The sequence below is a fragment of the Emydura macquarii genome, unplaced genomic scaffold (genome assembly GCF_026122565.2).
Source record: "Emydura macquarii macquarii isolate MOO-44397 ecotype Brisbane River unplaced genomic scaffold, CSIRO-AGI_Emac_v2 contig_2676, whole genome shotgun sequence".
Lineage (NCBI taxonomy): Eukaryota > Metazoa > Chordata > Testudines > Chelidae > Emydura > Emydura macquarii.
The window spans coordinates 14,107,936-14,127,656 of record NW_027132813.1 but is presented as its reverse complement, the minus strand read 5'-3'; the positions used below and the strand labels follow the sequence as shown (position 1 = coordinate 14,127,656).

Sequence of the window (19,721 nt, the reverse complement as noted above, 5' to 3'; positions counted from 1 at the left end):
GGAAGGACACAGGAAACCCATACATTTAGAATAGGTTTGACATGGACTTCAATGGTGCAGTTACCCTGTGCTTGTCAAGGCCATTTGCACTCTTTCCCGGTTGTCTGGATTCCCCTACAATACTCTGCATTTCAGGCCTTACATGCCCCTGGAGGGGGCTTCTAATGCAGTGGGCACCCACTCCATTCTAATTTTATAAACACCATTTTAGTGACTAAATATTTTGAGAGCTGTATTTCCAATCTATGACACTTCATAGACTTATAATTAATAGATGTTTGTTCCCTTTAGTATTCTTCATGCCCCCAACAAATGTGTCCACACTAGGGAGGGGGAGGAAGACAGCCAAAAAGCTATGGGGGATATTCTGGCTCCAGACAAAGTTGCACAGCTCACTGACATGAAGTGGTTCTCTTTCTCCCTCTCCTCCCACCCCAACAACAAGGGTTCAAGCCTGCATAATGCTAAGCAACTGCAGCTACCATTGAAACCCTTACAGAGATATTCAGCATGTCACAAGATTTGAATTCCAATGAGTAGCAGCTCATCTCCTTTCCAAAGCTTCCAGCCACTGGAGTTGATTTAAAATATCCCCAATCCCATGTGAAATGAAAGGTAAAGAAACTAGTAAAATTCTGTAGTGTGTCAGATGGGCAGATAGTGTCGACTAAAAATCTGATTTTTTATATTAAATATAGAAACAAAAAATGAGGCAGGCAGGTGTTTTTTAAACCCTCCAAAAGCCCAGTCTCTTTGAAGTCAATGGCAGGACTCCTGCTGACTTTAATTGGGTGCAGAATCAGCCCTTAAAAAACGCTGTGTTTTCTGCAACTAGAAATTGTTGTTAATTTGAGAAAATAAAGCATTAAACACAGTTGTGAGCAAGCTCAGCTACTGAAAGCTGATAATATATGGTTCTTATTTTGTCGGTGATTTCGGCTCAGTTTAACTGCAAGCATCATAGAAATAAAATGACTCCAGTGTAATACCAATAGATGCCCCCTTTCCTCCCACCCACCCACTTTTTTAAAATGCAGACAGATCCTTCAGGGCATTTTTGCTACATAAATAGGTCTCCTTTTCTTGGAATAATGGAACCGAGGCCAGGACTAGTCCATTCCTACCCAGTATTTGATTAGCTTGGCTATTTATAGGTCTGATCTTTAAAGCAGCACTAATACGGCCCATTTTAGAATGACTGAGAATTTGGCCTAACTTCATTGCCCCGCCCAGCATTGTATCTGTAAAGGTTTCTAGTAATGGAATCCAGTGGCATGAAATAGTAAATTTTGCTTACGGGTGCGCGCGCATGCACACACACTTTCCTATGACATTTAAGAGAAAAACTCATACATAATATTCCAAAGGTTGAATATTTGGCTAGCTTTTTTTTCCAAAATAACCATTAAAGTTTTAACCTAAAGTGTTCCAGGCCACAGGGTTGGTGGTTAAATTACACTCTGAGGGGGAGATTGGTTCTGAACACTCAATGTGGGCTTTATTCACTCCAAAATGTTTCATTTGGGAAAACCAAAGACTAGCAACTCAATTAATTGGGGGGGGGGGGAAGGGGAGCCTTTTTTCCTATTGAACGGACCATTAAGAACTCAGTTTGAAGCATACTACTAATTTTTTTTTTCTTTTTACAGTGTCAGCATGCTTTTTTATAAACTACTTCTAAAAAAAATTTAGTGCTCAGAATTGGAAACATGTTATACTCGAAAGGAAAGATTTAGCTTTCCCCACAGTAGGGAGTGGTATCGTATTTAAACCATTTGATCTATTTTTATAAATGCTCTTTTTAAACTATGGAACAAACCCATTGTGAATTGTGCACTTCACAAATGGGCCCCAGGAACAGCTCTAGTAAGGGATTTGGTTTGGTTTTATTCTTAAAGCTTCCTCCCCGCCCCCGGTGGATTTGCTTGGCAAGCTTCAGGACTGAGCACTCAGCACAATTATTCACCTCATTGGTAACTAGAAGCTGGCAGCCATAAGACATGTGGTTAGAAGTTGCCCTTCATTCCTTACCCTTGCTGTTACCCTCCCATGTATCTGACCCAAAGCCCATTGAAGACTTTCCATTGACTTAAATGTGTTTTGGATCAGACCCTGTTTATGCACAAGTACGATCAGAGAAACTGATGCAGTGGAACAGATTATGGAGCTTCTTTGAGAATGGCTCTGCTGACTTGGATCCTGATCCTGCAATGCAATCTACTAGTACAGCTTCCGTCCCCATGCATAGTCCCAGTGAAATCAAAACTTGCCAGACTCTCTGCCCCAAGTTACTCCAGTCTGAAGCCTAGGATGGACAAGATACAATCCTGGACCTGTAACATCTTTTCTATACATAGAAGTGTCAGCTTTAAAGGATGGTATATCCTGGCTTGAAACATCATTGAAAAGAGAAGATGCCCATCTTACAAATGGGATGCACAGCATTTTCTTTAATCCTGGGTACCAGGATATCAGACTTTAAATCTGTGATATTAGAAAGTCTATTTTATTTGTTTTTAAATGGTTTTCAGTTGGACTGATAACTAGAAGCTTTTCAGGCAGAGTGATATGAAAAGCAGTCCCCCAAAATGGACTTCTACTCTTTAAAGCATTCCTAAAATGGAGGTTTTGCATAGGCCACACACTACAGAATAGGTCCCAGTGTGAGCTGCAGCAAAGTTTTTAAACAGTGTTCATTTGGAATGATCTGCAAAACACTGCTGTAGATGTACCCACTTCTAAAAATGCAGTTGTCCCACACTTAAGCTGATAAACACTTTATACTACATTACATCTCCACATATTCTGTTCTCTTGTGCTCTCTCACCACACACACATGGCCTAATCTACTTTAGAGTGTTTCCTTTAAAAAAATATACATATACACATGTATTTAAAAGGTGGCATATCAAAGGTATAGCCTGGCCAGTCAATAGAACTGAGGAATTCAGTAGCTCTACTGAAAAGTCAATAGCATGCATAGGACATTCCTCTAACCTCAAGGAAAGACACCCTCTTGCACACAAACAAAACTTATATGGATCGTAGGCAATAAAATAGTAATAACCAAGCACCATATACACTCCAGATTCCTTGTTCAGTTTATAGCAGTCCCTCCCTTCATGCAAGCACAAATGAAAAAGGACAAAAATTGAGAATAAAAAAGACAAGAACATGGTTATAGGAAATGTTCTCTTATTAAAACCTAACACCTGCCCCCACTCCCAGCTTTGTTCGGATACTTCGAGTAGTATGAAACACATAGATGTTCACAGGATATAAAGTATTGAAGTGCCTGGTGTCAGCAAGCCAACAAAAATGTAAAGGAATATATACAGAAGTGTTGCTCCCATTGCCATGGCAAAGTACTGATCTTATGCTGAATTTTAGAGTAAATGCAAAACCTAAGTAAGTGGCCAGGACATAGGTTATTAAACTAGTTTACTTACAGACATGCTCCAGAGGACATATTTACATCAGAAGGTGGGGCCCCACCCCTGAGAAGTTATATCTGAGCCTGGACACATTCATGTTGATGAAGGGAAAAAAAATGATCTTGCTTCCCATTCATAGTGATTATCCCAATTTACAGTTTGCCTCTTGCCAATCATGTCCACAGATGGCTATAAAGATAAGATCCTTACCACTTAACTTCCTGGGTAGATTTTCCCCACTACACCAACATAGCTTGTTGCTGGGAGAAGTTGCAAAATGTATACTCCCATCTAGGATCAACATGTTTGCTAGGAATCCAAACTTTGCAAAGTGCACATGGCCCCTGCATTGATGGGAACCTCATCAATAATTGGAGTTATAGATTAGAAATGTCCCTATATTGGATTCGTCAGAGTGTGTATGTGGGAAAGGCAGAAGAGTTTGTTTAGTGAATAAACTGGAACATTCTGGGTGGTTTCTGTTCAGAGTGCCTAGTGCTCTCTTCCATGCACTGCATGTCTTTCAGAAACGTTGACCTATGGGCAAATCCATATACTTAGAAACAGCATATTCCATGCTCCTATTGAGAAAAATCCTGTCAAAAACATCAATAAATGGTGCAAATTATTTCCTCCCCCCCCTCCCCCTGGTGGACCCCAGGGAATCACAAGAAACAAAGATAAAAGTTATGTTAAAAAAAAGCAGTTATTTAAAACTTTCCACAGCATGGTAATTTTATCCCTTAACTGCTACTAAGTGTTCCAGGCTGAATGTACCTAGGATAGCACCGAATGTTTCATGTCTACTCGTAGCATTACCTGTCAGTTCTGTGTTCCTGGAGAACTCTAGCGCAACACCCAGCCTGCCTGATTCACGAAGGACTTCCCCCTCCCCACCAACCTCTGCCTGGTTGATCAGAAGAAAGACTTACAAAAAGGAATGAAAATGCAGTGGGAGATGCACCAAAACCTCTCCAGACAAGAATGACAGGATTAAAGCAACTCCCCTAGTCTCATTTGCATTAAAGATGGGACAGGGAGGCACCTCCATTAGCATTCAGAATGGAGGAGAGAGATTCCAGGGAAAGGACCGCACCAAATTCTGGGACCAGAGAAGCAGGGGGGCACTGCATGATGGGGGATCTCTGCTCCAGATGTTAACCAACCCATGCCTGCACATACCCAGCTCAGCATTTATCAGACCAATTCCAGGGATGAATCCTTTATGGATCCCCAATATACTGAATCTGTCTGACTGCATTGTGAGCTCCCTCCGAGTAACACTGCCCATAGCCAGGAATGATCAATTCCTATTACCCCGCCTCAACAAAACAAATCTGATGTAACTCCCTTGAGCCACCATTTACCCATAAACAAATCTAGTGTTCTCCTTTGAACCATTGTTGCTTCCCTACAAAACACCTACTCAAGCTCAAGCTTCTGTTCTGATACTTGGATCCAAAAACTGCACCAGTTCACCAGGACTTCACCCTTTTCTGACTGGAATATCTTCACTGATCATGTTGGGGGACTCTGCTGGTCTCAAGCACTCTGGACCCTAAGATGAACAGCTTGCCTACAAACTCCCCCACACACACCTGGGAACCTTGACCAGTTCAAGCTTCACTGAATGGTGAGACCCCCAACTCACTCACTCCACTTTAGCTTTCTAAACCTGATTTTTGTTGATCAAACTTGAGCTAGATTTCCCCAGTAGAACCATGTAATATTGTAACTGTTTTGTTTGTCTCTTCTTGTATGGTTACTACTACTACCACCACCATAAGTTTCACATACAGGGCAATAAAAACTTTTATGGTAAAGCTAGTCACCATGCTCTCCCCAAATTCCATTTACTCTTTCGTTTTCTTGGCTTTCCCATTTGCTCTGCATCAATGCTCCTCTTACAGGGATCCTTGGCTTAGGTAACACCCAAAAATCCTGTGGGGTCTGCTCAAAGGAGTTACTACCAGGACAATTGTGACGTGAGATTGGGAGGAGGGGAGGTGCTGAGTCCGGGGCATGAGGGTGTCAGCTTGGAAGTGCTGATTGACCCTGCCTGATCAGATGTGCTCTGTTAAGCTGTGTGTGTGTGTTTGATTCGGGTCCATGGTAGCTCCATTGGGGGTCGGGAACTTGCAGAAGGGGGGGGGGAAGAGAGAGAGAGAGAGAGAACTCCATATAGAAACAAAGCAACAAGGAGTACATTGATAAAACTACAGAGACCCCAGGAACATAACTCTAATAAAAGAGCACACCCCGAAGTGATGGGCAAATCTGGTAACAAAATTGGTGGAGAATGCAGGCAGCACAAGACCCTAATTGCATGGTAATTGTTGAGTAGTTGCTGCAGAGTGGGGAAACTGAGGCCCAGACCTGAGTAAGCTCTCTTCCTTTTTTCTATCAGACCAAACTCCTTTAGCAAGGTCCCTCTTTCATAGAATATTTGGTAATCTCCTGTAATTTAAGTTAGACTCATGCTTAGAATAACTGTAGAACCGTGCCATAAAGAGTTGTGCCTTAGAATTAAGATTTTAGAGCAATACTGTGTCAGTGTTAGAGATTTAAAAGGGGCTTTTGGTAGTGATCATTAATGTAATAAGGAAAGTTGAGATGGCTGGAAAATCCCCCTTGGCTGCTTGCTTGAGACAGGAGAAAAACAGCAGGTTAGAGAGGTGGGTAATGAAGTGGATATGCCCCTGGAAAAAGGGGTACTTCGAGGGTGAGAATCCTCTGGCTGAGGCAGGTCTGAGCTTTGAACAATATTACACAACCATTAAGCCCACATGTTCGTGCAAAGGATGCAGCTGATGCATGGGCATTGTATGCATGTTTGGAAATGGTTGAAATAGTAAAGGGGAGGCAGGAACTGGAGCTTGAGAAAAAGCTGTTACAACAGCATTTGAAAGAATGTGAGGTGTGAATTTATAGCAGAAAAAGCTTAAAAAGGGGACTGTACTTAGAAACATGCAAGAGCAGAGAGACAAGGCAAGCAGGAATGCAGAGCAGTATAGGAAAGTGTTAACATTTTTGTTAGAAGCAGCAACTTGCTTCCTGACAGATGAGAACAAGGCAGCAAAGGCAGCGGTGGGCCATCAGGAGTGTGAGGCAGAGATTAATAAATTGCAGGCCCAATTTAGTGCTCATAAGAGGGTGGTAGCAGCTGTAAGGTTGAGAGAGAATTGCGACCGAGTCCCCTAGGAAAATAGAGATACCCCCTGATGCAATCCCCAAAAGCCCATTCAATCCCAATTGGCCTCACATGCATAATGTTGCCAGTTTTCACAAGGGAGGTTAAATGTCTAGTTACAGGAGTATCTTCCCACAACAGAGATGGTCACGAACATAGTGAGATGATCTCCTAGTCAAGCCAAGGCTATTGCTGAGAGACTAGAGCCACTGAACCGTGACACTGCGGTTGTGTTGCTGGCTCATGTTTGGCTAATGTACCCCTCTTCTGACAGCATGGTCTTAAGCCAATTGGCTCAGTTATGCACCTCTCCTTGTGATGCAGATGCTCTGGACATAGGCATAAGTTCTTGGGAGTGGACTGCCACTGGACCCCGGGAATGGATAAGTGCTCTTAAAATATTACTGCCTGCTTCTTCCCTTAAACTGTATGTAATGGAAGAGCAGAAGCCAGGAGAGGCCCCAGAAGCTTACCTAATTCAAAAGAAAATGCTGGCAGATCTGATTAATTATCCCAGAAAGAAGAGAATGGGATCACCACTTCCCATTACCAAGGACCCAATTGGTATAGAACACCTATGCAGGTTAAATTCTCAGACAAAAATGACTATGGCGGCTGTGGATTTAGAACACAATCTGGAATGAACTAGTGGCAAAAATCAAACAGGCAGGAGATTTGCTACGAGACTCTGGCATTTTAAAAAGACAAGCAAGCAAGAAAAACAAAAAAACAAACAAAAAAAAAACAAAACACTACATCAGAGCCCAGGCAGGCTATCACATTTGCAAATAATGGTCCTCACTCTGCCAATCACCCTCCCAACTCTAACCCCCCCTACCTCTCAACCCTGGGCAATTCCAACCCAAGGAGTCCCTTAGGAAAATGATTTGGAAGAACCTGGTGAACTTCAGAGAGGATATGGGAATGTGATTGTCAGCCCCTTCATGTCCTGATTAATGCTTTGTCTCAGGCCATGCAGAGAGCCCCCCCCCAGTACAGAGTACATCCCCCCATGCCCATTCCCTGTCAATGCCAGACCCCCGCCTCCTTTCCTGAGTGGAGGTTCCTGAGGGAGTCTGCTGATAAGTAGGGGTGCCTGGTTCTTCATGAGCCTCACCAACGGATTGCAAGGCTTCAGTGAGATGTATGGGGGAGACCCACTGTGAGGGCTACAGTGGGGAACCCAGGGATGTTAACCCAATTGCTTGTGGACACTAGAGCATCGGTAAATATTCCAAGTCCTTGGTGGATCTCCAGAGGGAGATCCACCACCAAACAGGTTCAGCTAAGCAGGAAGAAATTCAGGAAGCTCCCATCTGGCAGGATGTTCCCTTGCAAATTGACAGATTACAGGGATGAGTAGAATGCTGTGCTAATAAGGGGAAAACAAGAAGGGAATCCTAGGACTGTTTCCTCCGAGCTAGATCTACAAATAGCTGAAGTGTTAACGGGGTGTTATGGAATTTAGAAGGGGGCCTGCAGAGATCTCTGCTGTGCATTGTTGTGTTACTATAAAGGCACCCCCAGCCACCCTCACCTCCATTAGCGATCTATGGATACAAGACTTTCCCAGTGTATGGACTAACCCCATGCATTGCTCAGTGGACCTTCACCCTAGTAAACCGAGTTTAAAAAAGAGCAAGCTGTTTCGCCAGCCCCGTATGGGCTAATTATAGAAGAGCATACCTGCTCTCTCCCCCTTGTAAAGCACTTTGAGCGGCCAGAATGGAGACAAGAGCTCACAGACAAAACAGAAGGAGTTTGTAATTTGGTTTGCAGACAAGTTTCTACCATACCGGTCATCCCCGGACAGGATATGGAGTCATCTTCATAAATGACAGATGCTCCAAGGACCAGCTTGCCCCCATTCTGCCCCAGCAGCAGAAATGGAGGCAGTTAGAGCTGCCCTAGCTTATGAATCTCGTGACACTTCTGTTGCTATTTACACTGACTGATTGGCCAGCCAGACCAATCACTTTGGCTCCCCCTTTGGCTGGATAGAGATGGTAGCTGCATATGGGTGCTCCATTTCTCATTCAGACAAATGGAGACAAATTGCTAACCTGATCAAGGAAAGAACTGGAGACACCTGGGTGACTCACTCAAAGGGGCATCGGGGGGCGGGGGGGGAAGGAGAGGGGAGGGGGAAATCACTCAGAAGAAGTGCACTGGAACAATAGAGCTGATGCCTTAACCAAAGCTGCTGCTATTAGTAACCACACAGACCAGGTAGAGCAAAGAGAGGCAGTGACTACTCAGGGGAAAAAAAAAACTTTAAGCAAAGGAACAGCTATCTTGGACTTAAGTACCCTTCAGGATGGGGATACAGAGATCCAGTCCTTAGCCAAATCTGGTGGGCAGTAGATGCAGATGGTCGAAGGCACTGGATAGTCCCCAGCCAGGTACGGGGGGGGCAATGACACCTAATTCAGTTTGTGCATAAGCAAGGGCAAAGAGGGACACAGGATACTTTGAACAGGGTTAAAGATATAGGCTGGTGGCCAGGCATGAAAGCAGATCTAGCTCAATGGTGTGATAATCGCCTACAGTGTGCCATGGTTAATACTGATCGCCAGGTTCAAAAGAATGCATTGGGGCATCAAAGAATAGATGGTCCATGGTCCCGGATTCAGATAGATTACATAGGTGCTTTTGCCACCACCAGTAAAGGGAATAAATACTTCCTGGTAATAGTAGATCCTTTTTCCAAATGAGTGGAAGCCATCCCTACTAAAACCAACACTGCCTATCATGCTTAAGCAGCTCTTTGAGAGCTTTCTTGAGAAAGCATCAATTTCTCTGGGAATTCCCAGACTTGTGATCCCTCTTTGTGAGAGATGTTATGCAAGAGCTATAGAAAGTTTTTGTCATTAAAAACATTTCCACATAGCTGGACATCCTGAGTCCTCTGGGCAAGTCAAACGAACCATCTGCACTCTAAAAGGAAACTTTAAGAAAACAGGTAAAAAGCTCAGGGAGGGATTGGGATGAAAAGCTACCAATCTTAAATGACTCTAAGATGCTCTAAGGCAATACATGGATACACTCCCTTTGAAGTTCAAGTTTCACTGTGTGGTGAGACCTCAACTCTCTCTCACTCCATGTATAGCTTTCTAAACCTGACTTTTTGCTCAAACTTGAGCTCGATTTCCCCAATACCCCAATTGAAGCCATGTAATATTATAACTGTGCGTTTGTCTTTGTATGGGTATCACTACTAGTATCATCATAAGTTTCATATACCTGGCAATAAAATAACTTATGGTCAAGCTGGTTGTCAAACTCTCTCCAAACTTTGTTTACTCTTTCGTTTTCTCAGTTTCCTCATTTGATCTGCAGCAATGCTCCTCTTACCTAAGCCAAAAGATCCCTGTAACACTCAAATTCTGTGGGGTCTGCTCAAAGGAGTTACTACCAGGACATGAGATTGGGAGGAGGGGAGGTGCTGAGTATTGGGCATATGGGGGTGTCAGCTTGGAAGTGCTGATTGACCCTGCCTGTTAAGGTATGTGTGTTTGATCCATTGGGGGATGGGACTTGCAGAAGAAGAGAGATAGAGCTCCTTAAAGAAACACAAATCACACAAGCAGTGCATTGATAGAAGTACAGAGACCCCAGGAACCTAACTAATAAATGAGCACACTCCAAAGTGACGAGCAATTCTGGTAACAGTGGTGTTGCTGAATATTCCAACTAGCTTCTCAGTAAGTTTCCAGGTCTAAACCCATTGACTGCACCACATAAGTACTAACATTCAATTGATTTCAACTGAATTGAAATTGATATGGGGAGTCAACTGTTGCTACAGAAGAACAGCAGTAAAAGGTTCCAGTTACTGCTGGGGACAGGATCTAAACTTCACTATGGCCATTTACAAAATGTAACATGACCAGTTAGTCAAAGACTTGAATTGGTTTAGAATAGGAGCAATCACAACAGTGATTGCAATTTTCTTGGTGAGGTCATTTTACATACAGTCTATGCCTACATTGTCTACTCTATTTAGAAACAAGTTTCTTGTTGGGTGTCACCCATTAGGTCAGAAAAATCACTGCTTGATCCATTGGCCTTTAGATTTTGGTCCAGATGATCCCAGCAGGCATGTCATACCTCATGCTATAAAAGAGGGCAAGAAAACCCCAAGGTCCCTAGCAGTCTGATCGTTGGGACAATTCTTTCCCAACTCCAGATCTGATGATCAGCATAACCCTAAGCATGTGAGCAAGTTACACCAGCTAGGCATCTAGAAAGAAGTCTCTGTACCTCTGCTCCACTCAGTCTGGTGTCCTGTCTCCAATCTCTGATGTTTCAGAGGAAGTAAAAAAAAAAACAAACAGAACATATCTAGTCACTTATGCACTGGGATAAAAAATCCTTCCGGACCCCACCAGGTGACCAGCTGAAGCACTGAATCATGTAATTTGATTAGTCATTATCTTGATGCAGAGCTGCAAGTGTTATGAGACTACTGAGGGCAATGCTTTTCTCCCTGAGCTCCATGAAGGAAAGGGATGAATTGTGTGTGTGTGTGTGTGTGTGTGTGTGTGTGTGGGGGGGGGGGGGGGGGGGGGGGGGACGACGACACGGACACGACACACGACTCATTCACAGATTCACTTGCAACTTGGACATTATATATTACATGTAACAGTTTTATTCTCTTTTGAGATGCTGATGAAAAAGCATACTTAAGACTGTAGCTCTGGATATAGATATAAAGTGCCTTAATAGATTTGATAGCCTTCTATTTCTGTTCATTTAACAATAAAACTCTCACTTGCTTTTAGTTTAATCATAGCATCAGAGAGCCTGTCATATGACAAGGTATTATCAAATCCTGTGTCATTTTGCATGTCAAATCCTGGTTCTATGTTACAGCGCCCAGGCAGTGGCAATGTTTCAACACTGTGTTGTACCTTCCCACCTGTCTATAACCTCAGCCTCATGATTCATTGTTTCTGATGCCAACAATTCACAGCAAGATAAGATACTAAAATTACACTGTGGGGTAAAGACATGTTTAGCTGTGCCTTATGAGAACACCAAACAGCATGAGCCAAGCATTGGTCCCAAATTCACATCTCTGTAAATTTCAAGATATATGGTGACTGTTTTCCCTCCACCTGAACAGTACAACTCATACTTTCCTTTCACTCCAAGTCCTTGGGCCCTTGTTATAACTGAGGGAATAATGGATTTGGGGGTAAAACCAAAATATCTGGAAAATGTCTTATTTATTGCTAAAACAATAAGTGTGTTTAGAGAGTTGAAAAACAGAAATTTTGTTTCAGGTTAACAAAGTTTAGTTCATTTCAGAATGTTCTTACCTCCCCTTTTTAAAAATTAAATTACTTAAATTTTACATCAAAATCTTATTTCAAAATGCAAAGTGTCAATGTTTTGTCATTTACAAAAAAACTCGGGTTTTCTTGGCCAAAACTATTTGCTTAATTGGATCCAAGTTCACAGATAGTTTCAGTACCCCCTCCCCCCCAAAAAATGTATTTTGATAAGTTTTCTATTTACCAAAAAATGTTGGCCAGTTCTAGCTCCCCACACACAAAAGAGCTGCTGTTTCTTGTATTGAGCTGTGCATTCCTCTTATTTCCTTTAACGTTGTGTTTGAGTTCCAGTATGTGCAGATGATCCAGCACCTGCTTTGAATTTAACCATTCTTTGCTTAGAATTTAGATTCACTTACAGTTCCATTGTTTTAGCAGTATGGCAGTCAGATTGACATCTTCCAGGAACTCACATACCAGGAAATGTGAAATTCCCATTTTACAACTCATTTCCACCATTTTGGTTGTGTCTCATTCAGGACTAAGTCTATGCTGTTTTAAACACCTGTCCCCTTTAGCAAGGCCCCTCCCTCCCCCAAAAGGAAATATGGACCATTATAGATAATTACAATTACATGCTGCACTTTAAAGTGCTTTTCTTATTTGTCAGTAAGCTACACCATTCAGATGGTCCTCTGGAGAGAAAAGAGAAACTAAGCAGTACTTCTAGCCCCTTTTGTTTTTCTACATCCACCTAGAACATAAGAGAAGGATTTAGACAGCAATTAGTCTTTTCCAATCAAATATGTAAAAATCTAATAGGAAAGGCATGGGAAAGATGAATGACAAAGCACCAAGAAAGAAGAAAACTGGGCCATATACTGGCTTAAAAAACCTGTACATGGACATATGAAAAAGCAATCATTTGCTCTGGAGAAATCCTTGTCTTTATGCTATACTTTAAAATATTGCAAATAAATCAAACAAATGGTGGAAATCTAAACTAAAGCAGTTGGAGACGCTCTAGAAGCCCCATGTTCCTGGAAGTGCTGAAACAGTCTAATCAGCCAGCCAAAGGAAAAAAATGCCAGATCTAATTTAAGAAGCAGCAGCCCTATTTACAGACTGTAGCTGTTTTTAAAATAGTCTCCATGCTGACCTTTATTTCCAAAGCACTACTGCTGTTTCAATTAAGCACATATTTAGCTGAGGGAATAGCCATACCAACAGGCAGAAGCCAAAAAAGAGAAGCTACACTGAAGCATGCCAATTAGAGCAGTGTCACAGAGCTCAGCATTAGTATCGATAACACTATTCTGGCTCAAGAAATGGGAGGATTCAGGCCCCCCTGCCTGCCCACCTTGGGTTATTTAGAATCCCATATCTATAACAAGTTTGGCAATATTTAAATCATTACTGAAAGTGGCCACCTTAGCTTTCTAACACCCTACGGACATGTGTTCTACAGCATCCTGGCGAACAGTAGCCTAACTACAACCATTTTCTGCCCATGAATGATGTTAAAAAAAAACCAACCCACCCCAGGGCCTTCATCAACCCAATACTGCAATTGGCTATCCACATGTGGAGCCCCTCAATCAAGCACTGCTTACTCGGTCCCGATAGGAACTGGTCCAAGTTTATTTCTTACATGACCTTTTTTTTTTTTAAAATGTGTAAATTGCATTTGACTCACTGGACTGGATAGCAGTCAAAGCCTTATCATGGTCTTCAGTGGGTGCAGGTGCCCTGTGGAAACTATATGTAGGTATCAAGACAGGAGAGTCATGGAATGCTGGTGATTTTGAAACAATGTGCAATGAAAATGGAGGCGGCATAGCCTAGTAGATCGATCTTGGCGTTGAACCAAGATTCCAGTCCAGTGCCCTGTCACTGGCCTGCTGGGTGACCTTCAGCAAGTCACTTCCCTTCCTCAACTTCAGCTCCCCCCCAGTAATATGTGGATAATGATACAGAAGTTCTTTGAGATCTACAGATGAAAAGCATTAGATATCATGAATAGTAAGATCTGTTCCTAATATAGTGGTTTCTCTACAAACCAGGCTGCCAAAAGCAAGCAAATTCAACAAAAAAACAAGTGACACATTATGGTGCCTGAGGGTCATGTGTCCCTGGAAACAATGTGGCATGCACTCAGGGAAAAAAAAGTTAGTTACAAGAAAGAAAAAGTAAGTTAAAACCTGCATCTGTGCTGTAGTTTTCAATACCTCAGATAACTATGGCTTTAGTAATACAGTTCTAAGTTGCTCTAATAAGAGGGTTGTTTTGATACAGTCTTACTTTCCAACAAGTGTGTTGTCGTCTCATTGCTAAGTCACAGAGCAGAGACTACAGATTCTATCTCCAGCTTTGCTACAAGTTCCTTGGGACCTTGAGTAAGTACCTTTACCTTCCAGTGCCTCAGTATCACATCCCTTTCTATAGATGAAAACAACTTGTCTCACTGAGTCTCAGTTCATTAATGTTTGTAATGGGCTTTGAAATCCTAAGCTAAAAAGGTGACAGATGGGCATGCAATGCATCAATACTAGTTTTGCATACTTGTACTCTACATAGGTTCTCTTGTCCATTCACAAAATTGCAAAAAAAACTCAAAAAAGGATCCAATTCTGCAGAAACTTCATTGGCAGTTTTGCCTGCATTAGGATTGCATGAACGGCTCTCCGCTTGTTGAAGGTGGATTGCCACTGATGTAAATCTATACATAGAACAACAAGGCAGATATGTTGTAGATTTAGGAGCAAACCAAAAAAAGTAGTATGTATTAGCTACACCTTACATTTAAAACACTGGTCCCATTGGACCCAGAGTATATATTCCTTATGTCCAAATGTTAGATGTTTCATAAAATGCTGAGCACATGTATTTAAAATAGCTCTGACAACATATTTAAAAAAGCTCTAAAATATTATGACATGGCCAATTTCTATGCTATTTAATATCAGTCACATGACAATATATTGTGTGTGTGGAAATATACATCCTAGATATTGGCCAATGTCATCATATTTTTAATGTTTTATATGTTGTCAAATCCATTTTAAATACAGTACTGCATGTTATATATTCTGAAACATAACTCAGATCCAGGAAGTCAGCTATATTCCTTTTCCATGTGGGTTTATTATACATTTTGTGGTTTTATTGCTTCCTAACTCCACAATTCTTTTCCCGCTATTTAATTTTCTGAAACAAGGGAATGGTGTGTGAAGAATAAGCATAGGCTTATATTTTTCTAATTAATACTTCACATTCATATGGTGCCTTTTATCCAATTAACTCAGTCTTTTACAAATTTTAATTGACATCTGAGGTAGGTATTATCCCACAGTCAAACGGAGAAAATAAAAGGGTTAACTGACTAGTCTAAAGCTACAGACTGATTAAATGGGGAGCTGGAAACAGATCCCAGAAGTCTCAATGTCCATCCACTAAGCTATACCTTTGTCCACAGTACTGTACATCAGCTTAATTGAGGTCACAAGTGGATGCCCAGGTGCTTTATGTGGAATCCAGCAGGACAAGATTAAGTCCATTTCAGTGTCTTGAACTGGTGCCACCTCAGTGTCCTGACTTGGCCAGAAACCTTCCCACTCTTAGTAGCACAAATCACCTCTGAAGGAATCCCAAATATCTTCCCATTAGGAAAACAGTTACTTGAATAAACATTAACCGGGGATTCTCAGTTTGGTGTTGGGCCCCTATCTGCATATTAACAGTTTAATAGAGAGCACTCACAGCAGTTAAGGTGACGTCCTCGTCCTGTTGAGCTCAATGGGATTTTACCATGGACATCAGAGGAGCCAGGATTTCACCCTGAATCTGTAAGAGGAAGCCTTTGGCTTCCAAGATTATTTCATTCAAGATACAATTACCATCTTATAAACAGGAAACAAGTCTCACATTGTCATTTAAGTACCCCATCCACTTCATTTTATAGTGAGTTTGTTTTTTAAAAAGTGTCTGTCTTGAAATGTACTCAGTACTTCTGGAAATCAGACCTTTTCGAGTCAAGTTGGACTGCCAACTATTAGCCCACAATTAGTGGACACCTTTAAAAATTTAAGCATTAACCTATCTGTGCCTCAGTTACCCTCATCTACAAAACAAACATAGAATTATTCAGCACACCCTGTGGTAGTATACTTCATAGCAGTATTGTGAAGATTAAGGTTTATAGAGTGCCTTGAGGAGCTAGCAGGTGTAAAGAACAATGGGCCAGATTCTTCCTCATTTATTCATGCCAAGTAGTACTTTATTCCATAAATAATCCCATTAACATCACTGGGTCAACCTCTGAAGATAGATAATACATAGCATGAGAGGGTGGCAGAATCTGACCCTAAATGTTTTCCCAGGTGACAACAACCCAGATCTTTCAACTTCCAGTCCTCTATTCTATCCCAGTATGGCAATCCAGCCGTCCCTTGTGTTGATAAGACAAATGGTCCAGGCCCCCAATAAATTATACTTCTCAAATACATTATTTTAAAATAATTATTTTAAATCCATTAACATATCACCAATAGTTCAGGGAGTTCTTTGGGGTTGTACTTTCCTGATCAACTTTCCAAGATGGCAGGTGCAGGAGAACAAATTATACCCATTGGAGGACAAGAAGTGATGAAAGCAATGTGACCAAGCAGTATTAGGCATTTAATTCTTCTAGGCAGTTTTTAAAACCCTACTCAGAACCTCTGTCTCATGGCACTTTCACACACTACAAAGATGGATCTCACTAAGAGACATTTAATAGAGGAGAGAAAAATAAAGTTTAAAATGTTCCTTGCTGCATTATCAAGTGTTTCAGGAGACAGATGGCATGAAAGATGCCGTAAAAAGCTAAAAGTTTCGAAGATTCATAAAGTGAAATCCTGATCCCCTTGAAGTAAATAGTAAACTTCACTGACTTCAAGGGGACCAGGATTTCACTCAGGTTTTAAGACCAGAAAGGATTATTATAGCTATATAGTATACACTTATTCGTACACAGGCCACAACTGGAACAAAAGGCAACTGCAGCAGACCCCAGTAAGGCAGAGACAGAAAATTTGGACTAAGTTTTCACAAAAATGTTTAAAGTTTGCCAGGATTCGCTCCCCCTCCCCATTTTAAAAAAAGTCAAAAAAAATTTTTTTCCCATTTGGGTTTTGCAGATCCCTCCCCTGCCCCCTCACCACCACCCCCCTTTTTTTGGAGCAAGGATGAGAAGTCTCAATCTTCTCCCTGACCCCCAAAAAAAGGGAGAAAAGGGTAAAAATAAGTGAAAGATGTTCTCACTTTTTAAAAACTTTTAAGCTGCTTTTCCCTTTTTCTTCCCTAGAAAATGGAAAAAGTTCTTAAAAATGAGAAAATGGGGGGCTTGCATTCACTGTTCCTTGGAACAGTGGGGGGAGATTTTAAGAGAGAAACACTCACTTTTTAAATTCTTCACGTCTTCCCAGTTGGCGGGGTGGGGGGGGGGGGGGGGAGGAGAAAGTGTTTAAAATGAACAAATAATTCCATTTTCAAATTTTTGGTCAAACAGAAAAGGTTTTAGTGTCTTCTGAGACCTCTGATAATTATGACTGAACTGTCAACAGCACACAGTATTACATAAGATAAGGCATCAGTCAAACACAGAGGTTATGGTGTTAGAGCCTGGGCCTCTTCATGTAACGCCCACACCTTCATTCAGAACCCTGACTTCCTACCATGACACCACCACATAATAGTCTTGGGCCATTCTTCTCTTACTTGGGGTAAAGCCTACGTAATTATAGAAAGCAGTTTCTACTGAGTGGTAAATGCATTAAGCAATCAGAAAATGCTGACAAATGCTTTGTTTGATATGAGCTTGCCTCTGTTAATCATGATACAGTGGGCATCTACGCAGCCCTGACTTTTGAGTCCATATTTGATATAGCAGCAAGAATTCCTGCTGATACCCATTACTAGGCCATTTTGTTCACATTTTTAAAACTCAGTGGTTGACCTTAGGAACATTATCTTGTGCTGATCGTCACCTACACCCAACAACCTCAAGAGCTCCCTTAAATTAAGATATACAAAAACACATCCAGATGCTGAGTACCAAACATTCCAATGAAAAAAAAATGAACAAGGAGTTTAAAAAAAAAAAACCCACGTCCTATAATAGGCTAGGAGAGTTCAAATGCAGACTAGTTAAATACTTTTCTATGAAAAAATGTTTTAACTTCATTGGCAGAGATAGCACCATGAGGGATGAGCCAATCCTTGCCTAATTTGTAAATTAAAAATGTTCCCTTTAAGTGGGGGAGTAAATCTGGAAACAAAAGCATGGGAATTCAGTAGGTGGGCACTGGGCACATTTCACAGGGCAATGTTCCAAAAATAAGCCATTAAGGTCTTGAAGAGTAATAATCCAGAGAGTAAGAGGCACTGCATTTTGCAGCTGGGGACACTTTCTATACTCAGACTGCTCTGAGAAAGGAACTATGGACCAGATCCTGAGCTGGTGTAAACAAGTGAGGCTCAATTTGACCCATGTTAGTCAGAGTTTAAAGCCAGAAGGGGTCACCAGATCATCTGGCCTCTTGTAGATCACATGCCACCTACACCCAACAACCGAGATTAAACCAATGTTTTATAGCCCACAGGAGACTGAACCATTATATGCCACTTGCAGAGAATACAAGAGCTGAGATGCACCAGTGCTCAAGGCCTAGGCAATGGCAGGGAAGTTAAGTATACCCAGGCAATCCCTGGCAAGGGACCCACCCCCCCACTTTGTAGCAGAAGGCAACCCCCAACCCCTATCCCCAAGATCACTGCCAATCTGACCTGGGGGGAAAAATTCCTTCCTGACCCCACATATGGTGACCAGTTAGACTATAAGCATGTGAGCAAGAACCAGCCAGCCACACACCTGAGTGTGAATGCTCAGTGCCACCTCAGAGCCTGGCCCTCCCCATCCACAGCCATCTCTGATGCTTCAGAGGAAGGAGATATTTAAAAAAAAAACCCCAACACCCAGAATACACTGGAGGGGTGTGAAAAACATATCCTTACCAGTAGCTGGCTGAAACCCTGAAGCATGAGCTTTAGTAACATACATCAAAAGTGAGCCCCAGGGCTGCTGAATCCTGTCCCCTACCACCACAAGCAACCCCACCACATACACACCATCTCTCTCTCTCAATGGAAATGGAGTTTTGTGCCCCCCACACATCCCATTGGGAAGTTGTTCTAGAACCTCAACCCTGATAGTTAGAAACCTTCTAATCTCCAGTCTGAATTTGTTCATGGCCAGTTTATATCCATTTGTTCTTGTGCCAGCATTGTCCTTCAGCTTAAGTAGCTCTTCACCCTCCCTGGTGTGTGTGTACACACACACACACACACACACACACACACACACACACACACACACCCCCACCCCCACCCCCACCCCCACCCCTTCCTTTTGCTAGACTTAAGCAGCCAAGCTCTTAGGCCTTCCAGTTCAATTTAATTTATTATTCCAGATTTGTATACAGTATTCCAGATGAGGTCTTACCAGTGGATTGTACAATGGCATTAATCTCTCTCTCTACTGGAAGAAAGTTGCCTAATACATTCTAGTATTGTGTTTGCCTTTTTCTACAGCTGTATCACCTTAACGGTTCGGTCATTCCGGTCATCGATCCACACACCCAGGTCTCTCCCAGCTGAGCCTCCAACTTGTAGCAGAAATTCTTATTAGACCCTCTGTTCATGACCTTGCACTTTGTACTATTGAATTTCATCTTATTTGTCCACTTCACATTCTTCCAGTATACCATCCTGATCCTC

General features: G+C 42.0%; 1 long non-coding RNA gene across 1 annotated transcript in view; it reads right to left on the bottom strand.

The window, feature by feature from the left end:
* Nucleotides 1–14,321: 14,321 nt before the first annotated feature.
* The window catches only part of LOC137164510 (uncharacterized), a 43,711-nt gene continuing 38,311 nt past the window's right edge, over nt 14,322–19,721 (bottom strand). Inside the window, exons 2-3 of the long non-coding RNA XR_010923063.1 lie at nt 15,666–15,749; nt 14,322–14,625 (exon numbers count right to left, since the gene is read on the bottom strand). This is a non-coding gene — a long non-coding RNA (uncharacterized lncRNA). The remainder of the gene's footprint in view (nt 14,626–15,665; nt 15,750–19,721) is intronic.